General features: G+C 38.3%; 1 protein-coding gene and 1 pseudogene across 4 annotated transcripts in view; one reads left to right on the top strand and one right to left on the bottom strand.

The window, feature by feature from the left end:
• GSK3B (glycogen synthase kinase 3 beta) overlaps nucleotides 1-19152 on the bottom strand; it is a 272442-nt gene that overhangs the window by 193715 nt on the left and 59575 nt on the right. The gene's annotated exons all lie outside the window — the stretch shown is intronic.
• LOC100610837 (presenilin-associated rhomboid-like protein, mitochondrial) lies at nucleotides 12144-13314 on the top strand (annotated as a pseudogene).

Below are 19152 nucleotides of genomic sequence, written 5' to 3' on the forward strand. Positions count from 1 at the left end.
CTAAATATCTTACAAAAGGTGCTGAGGCCAATATCTATTAGCCACCCCAATTTTTTCTTTGAAATATCCATACTTCTTCTGAGCCAATTTTAATTGACTCAATTTTTTATCTTCTTGGTTTTACCTCAAAACCAAATTTTACTTTAAACCAAACAATAAACCTAAAATCAGAAACATGCTAATTTTCAACAGTCTGAACTTAAATATTATTTTACTTGTAAGCCATAAACTGGAATCAAGTGTATTTTCCTTTTCTCTAACTTCACTGAACTGGAATAAAATCAAACCAAACCCAAAGTGAATAAATATTTCACTTGGTCTTAACTCCTCACTTGAAATAATTTCAAGACGTAATTTAGAAACAGGTTTATTTTCCATACACGTCTAAAAGGCTTACAGCATGTGCATAAAAATCTTTGGCTTTTAGGAATTTACATTAGAATTTTTAACTCTTAAACATGCTTATCCGTTTGATTTACAAGCTGCCCAATTTGGAGGGCAAGGGTAGACACTATATTTAAATTTTTCTTAAGAAGGAAGGTTACCAGATTATCAAAGAATTAGTACGCTATACATGGATGAAAAGAGAAAATGGTAAGTACTTAAAGAAGTAAATAATTACTTTTAAAAATACAATTACTCACTCACTGATCCAGTCAGTGGTCACATTCTAGAAACATCAACCTTGAGCAGCCAGAAGAAAGCCAGAAAATAGATCTCAAAAAGCTGGTATATTTTACTGTAATCTTTAGTGACAGTAATACCAGATCAGTGCTCTAAATATATTTTTTAAATCAATTAGGTCTGTTCTTGGCCTACTAGACATCCCTTTGGTCCTCAATATTGCATTCTGACAACCCAAATGCCCCCAATATAACAGCTTATCCAACCCTGCCCTCACCTGAAATATGCAGATATCTGCACTCCTTAATCCAAACTGCTTTTTCCATAGCACAGCATACAAATTTACACACATTTTTAATCACTTTAAAGTGGAGGTTATTAAATCAAAAATTGCTGTTGAATTAAAACAGTAGGGAGGGGAGGAGAGAGGACAGGATTTGCTTTCTCCCAGAAGACTACTGCTTACTCTAAGTCAGTCCTACATACTTTATCAATTACGATTTAACAACTAATATCCAATCCATGAGGGCAACACTTACAGTTATCACATACTGGGGGCGTCCCATTTTATGACTATGCAGATAGCAGTCTGAAAAATATTTGTTCATTTATAAGTGACAAATTTCTACAGGCTTCTACTATACTTTGGAAACTAAAGTCTAAAAGTCACCAAAATAAATACCTCTACTTCCTCCTCAGAGATGACCTTGGACCCTGCAATCACCCTCTTAAAAGAGTGAAGTCAATTAAACAGATTGAGAAGATAATGCAGTTAAAATTCATATATTTGACAGTTTTCCCTAGGACCAATCATGATCACCAAACCATCATCACTCATCATCACAAATAAATTTGTGAAGCACTTTTCAGTTTAAAAGCACAGTTAGACCCATTATCTCATTTGATCCAAGCAACAGTCCTACAAAGGAGGAAGAACCAGTACTAAATCAGGGAGAAGGGAACTGAGACTCAAAAAATAAGTAAAATTGCTCATGGTTATATACAGGTGACCCCTGAACAATATGGGTTTGAACTGCGCAGGTCCACTTATACACAGATTAAAAGTACAGTATTCACAGGGTGTAAAACCCACATATACAGAGGGCCAACTTTCTACATACGGTGGTTCCATAGGGCCAACTTTCCACATACGGTGGTTCCATAGGGCCAACTGCAGGACTTGAATATGCAAAGATTTTGATGTGCCCAGTGGTCCTGGAACCAATGCCCCATGTATAACAGCAATGACTGTATAGTATTAAAAACTAGAGTATAACACTACAGTTTAGACTGTGTAGTATTAAAAACTATACTATAGTCTTATAGTACTCATCCAAATTGCCTCATCCAATTCCTAAGTTTAGTATACTTTCCATTACTTATAAAAGTGAAAGTGAATTGAATAATTTACATTCTAAAATAAATCCATAAAAATAACTCGGTCCAATATAACCACACATTTTGAGTAAGAGTCTTTACATCTTCTAATATAAACTGCAAAAATACCTTTAAATATAAAACTGTGTCATTTTGCTGATATACAAAGCTACCTGAGAGACAAATCATCTAAAACAAGTAAAAAGAGAGCCAGAAATTCCCGAGGCAAATCACATCAGTGAACAGATAGCAAACATTTAAACACTTCAACAGATTTATCACAATACTAAGTAATAATACATAGCCTAACAACAGGTGCTACTTTTGTAGGAATAGAAGGAACATTTCCTGATTTTCTTTTTGGACTGCTTTCTTCTAAATATGAAACATTTTGGAAATTGAAAAAGGAAGCATGGTTTTTCTAATCAATAAACAAACAAAAAAAAGGAATGTAAAAACCAAATCTCTCTCATCACATAATAGTTTTAGGCATCTGTTGAATTAGCTAAAGTACAATATTTTACTTTTACTTTTCATACATTCAAAAAATATATTTTCTTAATAATAGTTTAATACATCAAAAAACACTCCAAATGTATATCAAGCTATTTAAATATTTTTGGTGAGCTGTTGTACCATGTTATGAAAAAAAAAATACTGAAACAGTTCATATAAAAATACCAAAGTAGCATTCTACTCCCCATTCCCAGTTCTAAATAGCTTCCAAAGATATCCAAAACCACTTACTGACCAGCATAAGGATTGCTAACCCAAAACACTTTATCAACACCTTTGCTCTCCTCCATCAGGAATCATTTGCATGTTATACTCTACCCCTATTCCCTTAAACCTGCATTATTTGTGTGTCAATGAAATCTATCTCAAACAATTTCTTTTTCAAACACACATCCTAGGTTACTCTGTCTTCCATTGTTCTTTCCTATCTTTTTTACCTGAGGAAACAATTTCTTTTCTACCATTTTCATTCCACTCAGAACCTAAAATACAATCTTAACCATAGCCGGTAAGCAAAAAGATAGCATTTCTGCTGTATACCAATATCAAAAGAAAGAAATGCCAGCAACCTATAAAGTACCTGAAAGGACACAGAAAGGCCTGCCAGACTCCCGCAAGTCTCTATGCCTGACCTCCCTCTGATTAAATCCCTGTATCAATCACACATAGAAGAAAATTTTTCAAAACTAATTCTTAACAGTGTTCTGGTGTTAACTACTATTCTTGCCATATTATTTTCTATTATGTGTCACTGTAAATATGTAGATATTTGAGCTAACTATGGCTTCACTAGGCTTTTGTAGGATAGCCTGGGAACCTATTCGCATTTACATATTTACTAAACTTACTATGAAAAAATACTTTCTAAGTTCCAAAATAGTTTATGAACTTTTAGAATGCAATCTGTTTATCAGCTAAAGCTTTTCTGTATAACAAAATAGGAGGAGGAGATATGCCTAAAATATTACAATTTTAACTGTTGCGAAGATAGAGTACCTCCAAACAACTTTATAAGAACCTCTTAAAATTAACTATGGAAAATAAAATAGCAGGTAATAACTATGAGTTTTGTCATTAATTCCATTTCTGCAAGGGACACCATACATTTTCAAATACTGATTAAATTCTAGTTTACAACTTCATTAGTAATGATGCTGTTTATAGTTAATATAATAAGGAACATGCCTAAGAGAAAAATATATAGGCATACCTCATTTTATTGCGCTTTGCAGAAATTATGTTTTTTTACAAATCGAAGGTTTATAGTAACCCCATGTTAACCAAGTCTATCGGTGTCACTTTTCCAACAGCATATGCTCACTTCATGTCTCTGTGTCACATTTTGGTAATTTTTGCAGTACTTCAAACTTTTCACTATTATTATACCCATTATGGTGATCTGTGATCAATGAAGGCAAACTTAATAGATTAATATTGTGTATGCCCTGACTGCTCCACCAATCAGTTGTTTCCTCATCTCCCTCCCTCTCCTCAGCCTCCTTATTCCAGACACAACGATATTGAAATTAGGCCAATTAATAAGCCTACAGTGGCCTCTAAGTGTTCAAGTGAGAGAAGAGTCACCTGTCTCTCACTTTAAATCAAAAGCTAGAAGTAATTAAGCTTAGTGAGGAAAATATGTCAAAAGCCCAGATAGGCTGAAAGCTGTGCTTCTTGTGCCAAACAGCCAAGTTATGAATACAAAGGAAAAGTTCTTGAAGGAAATTAAAAGTGCTACTCCAGTAAACAGATGAATGACAAGTAAGTAAAACAGCCTTATTGCTGATACGGAGAAAGTCTGAGTGGTCTGGATAGAAGACCAAACCAACCACAACATTTCCTTAAGCCAAAGCCTAAACCAGAGCAAGGCCAGAACCCTCTTCAATTCTCTGAAGGCCGACAGAAGTGAGGAAGCTGCCAAGTTTGAAGCTAGCAGAGGAAAGATGCCCTCTCCATACCATAAAAGTACAAGGTAAAGCAGTAAGTGCTGATTTAGAAGCTGTAGCAAGTTATCCAGAAGATTTAGCTAAGACCACTGATGAAGATGACTACACTAAACAACTTCTAGATGCCATTAAGAATATTCATGATTCAGCGGGTGCGGTGGCTCATGCCTGTAATCCCAGCACTTTGGGAGGCCGAGGCGGGTGGATCACGAGATCAGGAGTTCAAGACCAGCCTAGCCAAGATGGTGAAACCCCGTCTCTACTAAAAATACAAAAAAAAAAAAAAAAAAAAAAATTAGCCGGGCATGGTGGCGGGCACCTGTAATCCCAGCTACTCGGGAGGCTGAGGCAGGAGAATCGCTTGAACTCGGAGGGCAGAGGTTGCAGTGAGCCGAGATTGCGCCACGGCACTCCAGCCTGGGCGACAGAGTGAGACTCCATCTCCAAAAAAAAAAAGAATATTCATGATTCATTGGAACAGGAACAGGAGTTTGGAAGATGATACCAATCCTGGATGATTCTGAGGAGTTCTAAACTTCAGTAGAGGAAGTCAGTGCAGATGTGGTAGAAATAGAAAGAGAACCAGAATTAGAAACAGAGCCTGAAGATGTGACTGAACTGCTGCAATCTTGTGATCAAACTTGAACAGATGAGGAGTTGCTTCTTATGAATGAGCAAAGAAAGTGATTTCTTGAGATGGAATGTACTCCTGGTGAATATGCTGTGACTACTGCAGAAATGAGAACAAAGGATTTAGGATATAATCTCAGCTGATAAAGCAGCAGCAGGGTTTGAGAGGACTGACTCCAATTTTGAAAGTTCTACTATGGGTAAAATGCTATAATGCCTGGGGTGCTGGCTACTGTAGTCCCAGCTAATCAGGAGGCAGAAGTAAGATGATCACTTGAGTCTAAGAGTTTGAGTCCTGCCTGGACAACACAGTGAGACACCCATCTCTATTAAAAACTAAAAACAAATATAACGCTATCAAACAGCATCTCATGCAACAGAGAAATCCTTCGTGAAAGGAAGAGTCAATTAATCCAGCAAACTTCATGGTTGTCTCCTTTTAAACAATTGGCACAGCCACCCTAGCCTTCAGCAACCACCACCCTAATCAGTCAATAGCCATCAACACTGAGCAGCAAAAAGATGACTATTCGCTGAAGGCTCAGATTATTAGCATTTTTAAACAATAAAGGATGTTTTAACTAAGGCTGTTTAGACATAATGCTACTGCACTTTATAAACTACAGTATAGTGCAAACATAACTTTTATATGCACTAAGAAACCAAAAAAATTGTGTGATGTGCTTTACTGTGGTGGTCTGGAACCAAACCCACAATATTGTCAAGGTATGCATATATTAAATAACATTGTCCTAACTGATTACAGTTACTTATAATCAAATCCATATTGGTTTTTGTATTTGCCTTATCTTCCTCCCTCTAAAAAGTTGCTTAACACCTCCCAATCCTCTCCCCACAAAAGAGAGAGAGAGAGGAAAAGAAAGAAACGAAAGAAAAAAAGACCAGCCTTTAGAGAACCTGGCAATGCCATTCAAATAGGGCAAGTCCAAGTCCACCTCTTCAAGGAGGAAGAGTACTGTCAGATTAAGTGGGTCAATTCACAAAGCAGTCCACTTAGCATTTCTTTCTCCCCACAAAGCTCTACTAGAAGAGATGCTAACTGGCTCTATTAAATAAAAGCCACTGGAATAATCCTGCACTCACAGTGGGTCTACAACTGGGACTTGGTTCCTTTATCACTGCCTGAGAAATAAAATAAGACTAATCCTCTTATTGGTGGGTCATGGAAGAATGTCTTAGGACATCCGATGCCAAAGCAGAGTGTCTCCCACAGTGCTTACTCATTATTCGCAGTGTCAAAAGTAGATAAGGACATTAAAGTAGGAAACAATTTCCCTTGAAACAGAACTTTCATCCTTGGGAAATATGTACATGCCTAACTCTGCCCTTTTTTAAATGGTCTTTGTCACCTCCTACTGTTAACTACCTGACTTAATGATATACCAGGATAGGACTAGCCCAAGTCTGCTAGCTGTGACTGCTGGTGAATTTCTTTTTTATACCATACCTCTACAACCTGCAGAAGCATTGAACACATACTCATTAAAAAAAAAAAAAAATCAGTGGAAACTTTAAAAGGGTTTGATGTGAATATATGCAAATAATAAGACGAAGGTTCCACTGAAGACTTTCCTGAGCTGGGTCCCTCCAAGGTTATGTCCAACACTGCCCCTAAATTCCATGTACTTTCATGCATCCTAGATGAAATTGTAATAAAAGTTAACTACAAAATAAAAATTTGTAGAGTCATCCTTTTTTCTCACCAATTTCCATTATAAAAACTGAAACTAAATACCCATGTGAAGAGTCCCACAGAATATAAGGTTTTAATACTTAATATGGTAAACACAGTGCTAGCAATAACTTTATAGATCAATAATATCAACAGAAAGCCATCTGACCTATTACTCTTAAGGTGTTACTTAAATTTCATGATGCCCCTTAAATTTAATCAAGAAGAAAAATACCATTTCCCTTATCTTAAGACCCTCATACACACACCCTCATCACAAACCTTTGTCCTAGGTATCTCCAATATCCACTAAAGAGTAAAGCAAACACTAAGGGAGAAGAGAACAGTGTACCTGACAATCTAGGTACCATGAAAAGATGAAGAAATGGTCAATCTCAGAGGTCAAGAGCAGCCAATTTCATTAAGATCTCCATCAAAGCAGATGATGCAGCACCTTCCTGAAACAAATTGTGACCCACGTAGGCAATATGCCCCATTATTTACAAATGAGCTTGAAAAACTGAACTGATGAATCCAAATTTAAAACAGAATATATCAGTTTTATTCAACTTTTCAGGTAGGGTAAATGTTCCAAATATTCTAACCAACAACATAAATGGACTCCAAAAATTAAGCTGGCACTTAACAGTCTTAGGTTTTAATGGCTCACACCCATAATCCCAGCACTTTGGGAGGCCAAGTGAGAGGACTGCTGTTTGAGCCCAGGAGTTCAAGACCAGCCTGGGCAATATAGTGAGATACTGTCTCTACAAAAAAAATTTTTTTTTAATTAGCCAGGCATGGTGGCACACACCAGTGGTCCCAGCTACTTGGAAGGCTGAGGTGGGAGAACTGCTTGAGCCCAGGAGGTCAAGGCCGCAGTGAGCCATGTATGCTCTCCACTACTGGAGCCACTACTGCACTCCAGCCTGGGCAACACAGCAAGACCCTGTCTCAAAAAAAACAATTCCAGATTCATGGTATTTCTGGGAGAGTATAATAGACATTCTTTGACATTCTTTATGGTACCTGTCCAGTCTACACACATACAGCCTAGTTAACTACTAATTTTCTATTTTTTCAGCTTACATTTTCATTGCTACATTAATAGTTAACATACGTACACATATCTCTCTTCTCTGAAAACCTCCTTCCCCTCCCACTGGGTAAAGTGCCTGAATATGTTCATCTAAGTATTTATCAAAACAACAACAAACTCCCTACCTCATGAGAAAAGCAGATACTATTTATACAAATAACTGCTGCATTAGATAATAACTGAAGTAAGAGGTACAAAAGAGAATGGTGGGGTACAATTAAGTCCATAATGGAGTATCTAGAATCCAATCAGGGTAGGTCCCTCCGAAAAAGTGGTATTTCAGCTGAAATTCTGAAATGTGTGAGAGGGTAGGGGGAGGAGGGAAGCAATGGAGTGGGAAGCGATAACATTAATGGCAGAAGGCATGTAAAAAGAAAGATCTTGAAGGAGTTTAACAAACTGAAAATAAGTGGACAGTCACAGAAGACTGCATATTGTATGATCCTGTTCACATGAAACGTTCAGAATAAGCAAATCTATAGAAAGAAGATAGACTCACTAATCTACCTGGTTATCTAAAGCAGGCAGTGTGTGTCAGGAGATGGGGAGTGACTGCTAATGGATAGTAAGATTCTTCTGGGGGCCAGGTGTGGTGGCTCATGTCTGTAATCCCAGTACTTTGGGAGACGGAGGCAGGCAGATCACTTGACACCAGTAGTTTGAGACCAGCCTGGCCATCTCTACTAAAAATACAAAAATTTAGCTGGGCATGGTGGTGGGTGCCTGTAACCCCAGCTACTTGGGAGGTTGAGGCATGAGAATCACTTGAACTCAGGAGGCGGAAGTTGCAATGAGCCTGGGTGACAGATATCTTCTGGAGGGCTGTTTTTTAGCCTACAACAGTTCTCAGTTTGTTCTTAGCAGAACAAAACATCAGAGATCTAATAAACTAGAAACAGCAAAGAACAGAAAAAAACACAGTGAAAAATTAATGGCAGGGAAGAAAGGAAATCATAATAGTGAATGCAGAGGGAATCACTTAAGAGATTGAAGTAATTCTGGAGAAGATAGCAAATATGAAGAACAAAGATGATCCAATATAAGGATAATTATTGTTCCATAAGTAGATGCCACACATGAATAGAAAATTTCGTTGAAACTTTCCTTGAAATTGAGAGCACTATATCTGCAGGACAAAAAGGTACAATGTATGCAAGAACTGACTCAGGATGATCAAAGTACTGTGGTTAAACTCAAGGATAAAAAAGAGTCTACCAGGCATCCAAACAGAAAAAAATTAGTCACCTAAAAGTTAGTCAACCTAAAAGGCAGGTTGGGGGACGCATGGGGCAGAGAGGCAAAGATGTTTGTAGAAAAACCAACACACTAAGTTATGAAAAAACAGGCCAAACTTCTACCACTGTTTGGCTTATGACCTTGAGGAAGTCAAGGAATGTCCTTTTTAGGCCTTAGTTTCCCTATCTGTACACTGAAAGGACTGAATAAATATGAAATTTAAAGCCCTTTCAGCTCTGAAAGTATGATGGACGGTAGCCAGATTAAGAGGATAAAATGTCAAATACTGGGTTTTATAGCTTACTTTTCTCCTTCCAGCTCTTATTAAATCATAAGTTGGGAAAGAAAATGTATTTCAGACATTCCTCCTACCCCCAAATATACCTATCATATTTCATCTCACAAATCAGCAAATATTAAAAAATAAACACTCAAGGCTAACAAGCGATACAATAAAACCAGGTGCTCTCAAACACGATTTTCTAAAAGTCTTAAAACTTTCCCCAAATATCAAGCAAGGGATGCTAGGAAAAAACAATCACTGAATAAAGGAGAAAGAGTTATTTGTTAGAGGCAATGAGAAGGTATCTGCTGGAGCAAGAGCAGTGAAACAAAGGATACGGGAGAGAACTGAGGTAGTTTACAATCTATAGTAGTTGTTCTCAACATATAAGCCAAAGAGAACCTGTAAGGATTTATTACCACAAGGGGGTCTGCTAATCCACACAAAAATAAACCACTGCTGGAAACAGAGAAATAAGCAATGCTATAACGCCAAATACACACACACACACACACACACACACACACACACACACACACACACACAAACACACACTCTTTTTTTTTTTCTTTGAGACGGAGTCTCACTCTGTTGCCCAGGCTAGAGGGCAATCTCGGCTCACTGCAACCTCCACCTCCCAGGTTCAAGTGATTCTCGTGCCTCAGCCTCTCAAGTAGCTGGGATTACAGGCGCGCACCACCACATCTGGCTAATTTTTGTATTTTTAGTAGAGACGGGCCTTCACCATGTTAGTCACACTGGTCTTGAACTCCTGACCTCGAGTGATCCACCCACCTCGGCCTCCTAAAGTGCTAGGATTACAGGCGTGAGCCACCGAGCCCGACCCACGTTGGTTTTTAAATATGAAATCTTGAAGTATAATTTTCCTTAAAAGCAGCAGGACAAAAAATTAGCCAGGCGTGGTGTCATGCGCCTGTAATCCCAGCTACTCAGGAGGCTGAGACAGGAGAATCACTTGAACCCAGGAGGCAGAGGTTGCAGTGAGCTGAGATCGCACCATTGCAGTCCAGTCTGAGCCCTGTGGCAAGACTCCCAAAAAAAAAAAAAAAAAAAAGCAGCAGGAGCGGCCAGGCACGGTGGCTCACGCCTGTGATCCCAGCACTTTGGGAGGCCAAGACAGGCAGACCACTTGAAGTCAGGAGTTCAAGACCAGTGTGGCCAACATGGTGAAGCCCTGTCTCTACTAAAAATACCAAAAAATTAGCCAGGTGTGGTGGTGCGTGCCTGTAATCCCAGCTACTCAGGAGGCTGAGGCAGGAGAATCACTTGAACCCAGGAGGCGGAGGTCGCAGTGAGCCAAGATCATGCCACAGCACTCCAGCCTGGGTGACTGAGCAAGACTCCGTCTCAGGAAAAAAAAAAAAAAAAAAGCAGGAGCAACAAAAATGAAGCCCTGTTCTTTGACCCAGTACTTCCCTTTCTAGGAATATGGCAAAAGAAAGTAAAAAGAAACTGGAAGAAAATAATAGATTTACACAGATATTCATTAAGGCATTATTTACCATATCAATAAATTAGAGCCAATCCAGATGTCCAATAGCAGAGAATCATTAGGTAAACTATGATACACTCACAATGAACAGACTATTAAGCACTCATTAAAATTACATTTTCCAAGAATATTTAATGGTTTAGGAAAATATTCATGACATAAGATTACATGAAAAAGCAGAGTATATAGCTACAAATTGCTATATATTGTGATCCCAATTTTGAAAACAAATGCTACACAAACACACCATTTTTGGTAAACAGTTTTCTCTAGATAGTGAGAATACAGGCAAATTTTTATTTTCTTTTTTGTATCTCTCTGTAATTTCCAAATTATCTACACTGAGCATATAAAATGTTTTAAAGATAAATTTGCTTAAAGTTCTAAAAAGATATTCAATGATATTCTTTCCAAAGAAGTATTACTGTCACTGGGGTCTAAAAAAAAATCCAATATGCTTATAGAACACTTCAAACTAAAAAATCAGCAACTATTTCTTGAATAATTTATCCTTAGTTCTAAAATTGAGTATAATCAGCAAAGAGATGAATTGAGTGCCTCATTCATAGTCAATGTTTATTCTTCAATTAGGCATTGTTATATTCAGTACAGAAAAGAGTGACAAGAAAATAACTTGGCTAGAGCATGACTGACTGGGATGTGTGTTTAAAAGATTTCGTAAAAGGCTGTATGTTTATCTAGTCTTAACTTTTATTAATCACTATGTGACTGTCCATTTAAATAACAATTAATGAGGTATTATTACTACTTAATAGATAAAAGAAATGAAGAGGCCAGCCTGGAGCCTCATCATACCATAACTAGAACCTGCTGAGACAGATTTACCTCACGAGAAACTCGTCCTTTACCCAACAAACTATTTGAAACCTTCCAGACTATGCCACTAAGGCCATAGATCCCTCTAGCCTACAAGAGATTAAAAGGCCTAAATCTATCAACACCTCATATCCTTGTTTACGTAAGTCTCCACCAGAAATACTGTTAACTCTCATGCCCCTACTACTCTACACATCCGTCTCATCTGAATGAGCTCCTCAACTCTACCTCTTCTGTGATCAGCAAACTCCACTTTCTAGCCTTATGGAAAACATAACTCCCCCAAATATGCTACTTTAATAAATCCCACAGAGGCTGATGTTATTCAGTTCCTCCACACGTCTCAAAACCATGTCCTTGCAGGCCATGGTGGGGCAGAGGTTGGGAAGATGGCCTGGTGAGGCGGGGCAGAGAGAGGTTGGGGCAGCGACCAGGCGTGGTCTCCGCCAGTGGGCGGCCGCAGCTGCAAGGAACTCACTGCGGCCCTAGCCCCGCCACGGCTGCTCAGACGCAGGTTTGGCTTCTTCAGCAAAAATGTGGATTCAGAAAAGCACCCAGGAAGGCTGAACCTCAAAGATCAGACACAGGCACAAGTGGTGAAGCATACAAGAGAAGTGCTTTGATTCCTCCTGTGGAAGAAACGGCCTTTTATCCTTCTCTGTATCCTATAGGGACTCTCATAAAATCTTTATTTTTTACTGTTGGGTTTACAGGCTGTGCATTTGGATCAGCTACTATTTGGCAATATGAATCACTGAAATCCAGGGTCCAGAGTTATTTTGATGATATAAAAGCTGACGGTTGGGATAGCATAAGATCACAAAAAAGAGACTTCAGAAAGGAGATTAACAAGTGATAGAATAACCTAAGCGATGGCCACCAGACTATGACAGGTTATCACAGCTGCAAATGAATGTCTTTGTATTCTGTTTATAGAGAGTACCTTCTCTGCAGCGGACAATGATCAGATATTTCGCATCTAATCCAGCCTCAAAAGCCCTTTCTTTTCCAATGTTGCTGTCAACATTCAGTCATTTCTCCTTATTTCACATGGCAGCAAATATCTTATGTTTTGTGGAGCTTCGCCTCCAGCACAGTGAACATTCTGGATCAAGAGCAGTGTTATTATCTGCAGGTGTTATTTCCAATTGTGTCAGTTATGTGTGTAAAGTTGCCACAGGAAGATAGGGACCATCACTTGGTGCATCTGGCACCATCATGATGGTCTTTGCAGCTGTCTGCACTAAGATCCCAGAAAGGAGGCTTGCCATTATTTCCCTTCAGATGTTCACATTCATAGCAGAGAATGCCCTAAAAGCCATTATGGCCATGGATACAGCAGAAATGTTCATGGGATGGAAATTTTTTTATCATGCAGTGCATCCTGGGGGAGCTCTCTTTGGAATATGGTATGTTACTTATGGTCATTAACTGTTTTGGAAGAACAGGGAGCTTCTAGTGAAAATCTGGCACGAAATGAGGACAATGGCCCCCAAAAAACGAGGTGGCTCTAAGTAAAACTGGGATTGGACAGTACTGGTGTATCTGGTCCATGATGCCTGAGAGCCACAGGAACACATGGTCCCTAGAGTGACCACGGCTATGCTCTGGCTTGAAAGACACCAGCATCTGGCCTCCCAGTGTTTTCAGCTGTGTCCCCCAGTCTGTCTTTTAAAAGGTGAATTATGACAAAGTTGTGAAATAAAGGTTTATATCTAGTTGGAAAAAAAAAATCACATCCTCCTTGTTCCCTATTGCTATTTCAGAACCATTATATTTCCTCAGTCATCCAAAAAACTCTGCTCACTTGAGGTCCTCCTATGCTAGTTCCTTCCCTATCAGCTTCTAAACGTTGGGGTTCTTCTAGGCTTGGTCCTAGACTCCCTTTCTCTTCTATCTTCTGTCTCCATACTCTCCCCAGATTATCTCATGCATTCCCAGATCTTTAAATACATGGTATTTATCCAAATTATTACCATTTGAGAGCTGTTGGTTCTCAAATGTATTTCTGTAGACCAGACTACTCTTTCAACCTTTAGAGACTCCTATATTCAACTCCCCACTTTGGAGTTACACTTGTGTCTCATTCCCCTGATTAAAACTCTTTAAAGCCTCCAGCATCTTTTACAAAACCCTGTAAGGTCTAGTTTCATTCTCATATCATGCCATTATTCCCTTGCTCACAATCCTTCAGTCACACTAGGCTTCTTTCAATTTATTGAATACACAAAGCATTTTGCCACCTCAGGACTTTTTCACATGATGTTCCCTTTCCTTACAATATTCTTTTACCACCCCCATCCCTAATCCCTTCCTTTTTATCCTTTATGTCTCAGCTTAAACCTCACTTCTTCAGAGATGCCTTCTCTAGGACAATCCAACCTAAAATAGTTTTCACCTGTTACTATATTCACAGTAACCAGTTCTTTTCCTTCAAAGCACTTAATCACGATTTTTAAATAAGTAAACACACAATAATGTCCTGAGCATATTAGTCAAGCTATATCTTCTGTATGAATCAAAAACCAGTGAACAAATGTACTTACAACCACATAGCTAACAAATGGAAAACCAAGATCTGCCCAATCTAAATCCAGTATTCAATACACTATAAAAACTACTCCTAACAAACTCTGTTCAATACACTATAACTGTTCCCAACAAACTCATCTATTATTGTCTCAAACATAATGTAACTAGACCTAACAAGTCTTACTGTAAAAGAGTATGTTAAAATTCCAAGATATCATACAATGTAAAAATTACATGGACCAAAGTGCTAAGTATTTAATGGTAGGTCTAGAATTTCAAAAAAGGTATAAAATAATTTTTATATCAACACTTCTTGAAATATTTCTAAAACACATTCTTAGCTGAGTAAGAGGCAAACTAATTTAGCAGATAGCATTTCAAATTTTCATTAATAAAATAGTTGTGTGGAATGAAACGTAGATAAAAATCTCTAGAAAAAGCAATAATTACATTCCTAAATTAGCCCGCCAAAATCCCTTTAATACTGGTTAATAAGCTTTAGTACTAATAATACAAACTTGAGTCTGGGTCCAGGAAGCAGGGCCCTGGAAAGGCCCGTGAAAGGCGACTGAGGATAAGAAACGAGGGTAAGAACTCATTCTCAAGTCCTTGGGTAGTCAGGACTCTGCTACTTCCTAAGCCTTTTTTTCCCATGGCCCACCTCACGTATTCAACAAGGAAGTAGAGGGACAGAGGGTGAAGTAGGAGAAGGAGAAAACACTTAACAACAAGCACAGTGTTAGGCATGTGACAAACCAATTTTACTTACTCCCACCAATCCCACAATGCAGTTATCATCATCCTCTGTTTCACAGGGAATATTTAAATCTAAGCCTATACTCTTTCCACTACTTCTTAAGCAACCGGCCCTAAGTAAGTATATAATTAGCTGTTTAATGCACTGTCCATGAGGAGATAAGACATATCTGCATTTTTTGCTAGTTTTTTATAAACAGTAAGAGCTCAAATATTTGTGGATAAATGACTGAAATCAGTAAATAAAATAATGAGCAAAATAACTCAAGTTCTGTGACTTTTCCTAATCATTCCAGACTACAATGATTACTCCTCCCTCTGGATTAACACTTAATGTCTCTACTTATGTTGTCCTAGTCACTACATGAGCTATTGAACACCTGAAAGTGGCAAAGTTTGAATCGAACGTTCTGAAATGCATAACAGATTTTAAGGCCTTAATTTTTTTGAAGGATGTAAAATATCTCAATAATGATTTTTATAAGGACTACATATTGAAATGTTAAGATTTTTATATATTGGGGTAAATAAAATATATTATTAAAATTAACTTCAGCCTGCACGTGGTGGCTCATGCCCGTAACCCCAACACTTTGGGAGGCCGAGGCAGGCGGATCACAAGGTTAGGAGTTCAATATCAGCCTGGCCGATATGGTGAAACCCCATCTCTACTAAAAATACAAAAATTAGCCAAGGGTAGTAGCAGGCACCTGTAGTCCCAGCTACTCAGGAGGCCAAGGCAGGAGAATCGCTTGAACCCAGGAGGCGGAGGTTGCAGTGAGCCGAGATTGTGCCACCGCACTCCAGCCTGGGCAACAGAGTGAGACTCTGTCTCGAAAAAAAAAAAAAAATTAATTTCATCCATTTCTTTTAAGTTTTTAAAAAGTGGCTCTTAGAAGGCGGGAGCAGTGGCATGTTCCTGTAGTCCCAGCTACTCAGAAGACTGAGGCAGGAGGATCACTGGCGCCCAAGAGTTCAAGTCCAGCCTGGGCAAAATAGTGAAACCCCTTCTCTAAAAAATAAAAATGTGGCTATTAGAAAAATTTAATTATATACGTGGCTTGCAATATACTTTCTGAACAGCACTGATCTACACCATCCATTTGGCAGCATATATATTCTACTTTATAACATCTCATGTTAGTTAAATATTCCAATATGTACATTTCCCTAGAACATAGGGTCCCTTATCCTTGTAATAATTGAATGTACTTTTTAAACCAGCTTCATTAAGTTTTAATTCACATAACAAATAATTCACCCACCTAAAGTGCACACTGAACGATTTTTAGTACTTTCACAGGCTTGTGCAACCATCACCCCAATCAATTTCATTACCCCAAAAAGAAACACTGTACCTCTTAGGTGTCATCCCCCAATCCTTCCATTCCAGCCCTAAGGAAACAGTAACCTACTTTCTGTCTACAGATTTGCCTATTCTGGACATTTATATAGGTGGAATCATAAGATACTTGGTCTTTTGTGCTTGGCTTCTTTTACTTAGAATGATTTCCAGGTTCATCCATGTTGTAGTATGCTTTGGTCCATTTCTTTTGGTTCCTCAGTAATAATCCATTTATGGAAATCCCGTATTTGATTTCTCCATTCATCAACTGATAGATGTTTGGGTTGTTTTTCTACTTTTAGCTATTATGAATAATGCTATGAACATGTGTATATATGAACATATGGTTATATATAACTAGGCATAGAATTGCTAGGTTATATGGTAACTCTATGTGTGTATTTTAAGAACTACCAGATTGTTTTCCAAAGCAGCTATACCATTTTACATTCCCACAGCAGTGTACGAGAGGGTTCCAATTTCTCCATATCCTAACAAACATTGGTTATAATCTGACTTTTTTATTCTAGCCATCCTAATGAGTCTGAAGTGGTATCTCGTGGTTTTGATTTTTATTTCCATAATGGCTAATGATGTTGAGCATCTTTTCGAGCATTGATATGGTTTTGCTCTGTGTCCCCACCCAAATCTCATCTCAAATTGTAATCCTCATGTATTGGAGGAGGGGCCTGGTGGGAGTTGACTGAATCATGGGGACAGACTTCCCCCTTGCTGTTCTTGTGATAGTGAGTTCTCACGAGATCTAGTTGTTTGAAAGTGTGTGGCACTTCCCCCTTTGCTTGCTCGCTCGCTCTCTCTCTCTCTCTCCTGCTCCACCACGGTAAGATGTGCTTTCTTCCCCTTTCACTTTCCACCATGATTTAAGTTTCCTGAGGCCTCCCACCCATGCTTCCTATACAGCCTTTGGAACTGTGAGTCAATTAAACCTCTTTTCTTCATAAATTACCCAGTCTCAGGTAGTTCTTTATAGCAGTATAAGAATAGACTAATACATGCACTTATCAACCATTATGTACATCTTCCTTGTAGAAGTAGATATACATAGGTTCTGTCTATTCAGAACCTGTGCCAAATTTTTAATTGGACTTTCTTTTATTATTGAACTGTAAGAGTTCTTCTTGTATTCTGGATACAAGTCCTTTATCAGATATAATTTGCAAGTATTTTCCCTTTCTGTTATCTCTTTCTTGATGGTGTTTTGAAGCACAAATGGTTTTATTTTTGATAATGTTCAAGGTATCCATTTTTTCTTTTGTTGCTTGTGTACTTGGTACCACATCTAAGAGGCCACTGCCTACCCAAGGTCAGAAAAACTTACTCCTATGTTTTCTCCTAGGAGTTTTAGCTCCTACTTGTTTTAGCTCTAGCACTTAGGTCTTTAATCCATTTTGACATAATTTTTGTAGATGGTATGAGGTAGGAGTTAAACTTCATTCATTTGCATGCAAATATCCAGCTGTCTGAGACCATTTGTGGGGGAAAAAAAATTATTTCACCATTTAATTATCTTGGTATCCTTGTCAAAACCAATTGACCATAAAGGTAGGGGCTTATTTTTAGACTAATGATCATACTCCATGAATCTATATCCAAGCGCCACACCGTCTGGATTGATGTAAATTTTTAAATTGAGAAATGTGATTCCTCTAACTTTATTCTTTATTTTTCAATTTTTGAGGGGCTATTCAGAGTCTGTTATGGGTTGAACTGGGTACCCCAAAAAAGATATGTTAAACTCCTAATCACAAAGTAACTCAGAATGTGACCTTATTTAGAAATACGGTCTTCACAAAGGTAATCAAATTAAAATGAGGGCCAGGAGAGGTGGAGGTAACTCATGCCTGTAATCCCAGCATTTTGGTGAGGCCAAGTAGGGCAGATCACTTGAGGTCAGGAGCTCATGACCACAACATGGCAAAACCTCACCTCTACTAAAAATACACAAAATTAGCTAGGCGTGGTGGCAGGCACCTGTAATCCCAGCTACTCGGGTGGCTGAGGTGGAAGAATTGCTTGAACCCAGGAGGCAGAGGTTGCAGTGAGCTGAGATCGTGCCACTGCACTCCAGCCTGGGCAAGAGAGTGAGACTCCATCTCAAAAAAAAAAAAATTAAAATTAAAATGAGGTCATTCCCATGGGCCCTAATCCAATATGACTGGTGTCCTTACAAAAAGAATTTTGGACACACAAACATACAGAGAGAGCAAATAATATGAAGACACACAGGTAGAGGAAATCTAAGTGACTTTAGTGATCTACAAGCCAAGAAATGTCAGAGATTGCTAGCAAACGCTAGAAGCAGCAAGCGGGGATAATTCCCTAGAGCAGTCAGAGCCAACACACCTTGATTTTGGACCTCCAGCTTCTAAACTGTGAGAAAAATTTCGGTTGTTTTAAGCCACCTAGTTTTGGTACTTTGTTACTGCAACCCTCGGAAACTAATACAGGATCCCTTGTATTTCCATATGAATTTTAGGATCAGTTTATCAATTTGTGCAAAGGGCAATTGGAACTTTGCCTTCTGCAAAAGGCAACTGGAATTTTGATAAACCATTGGATCTGTAGATCAACTAGGAGAGCACTATTATTTAAACAATATTAAGTCTTCCAATTCATGAACATAGGATGTCCATCCTTTTTTTTTAGGTATTCATTTTCTTTCAACAATGTTTTGTAATTTCCATATTATACGTTTTATACTTCTGTTAAATGTATTCATAAGTATTTTGTTCCTTTAGATGGCA

The sequence above is a fragment of the Pan troglodytes genome, chromosome 2 (genome assembly GCF_028858775.2).
Source record: "Pan troglodytes isolate AG18354 chromosome 2, NHGRI_mPanTro3-v2.0_pri, whole genome shotgun sequence".
Lineage (NCBI taxonomy): Eukaryota > Metazoa > Chordata > Mammalia > Primates > Hominidae > Pan > Pan troglodytes.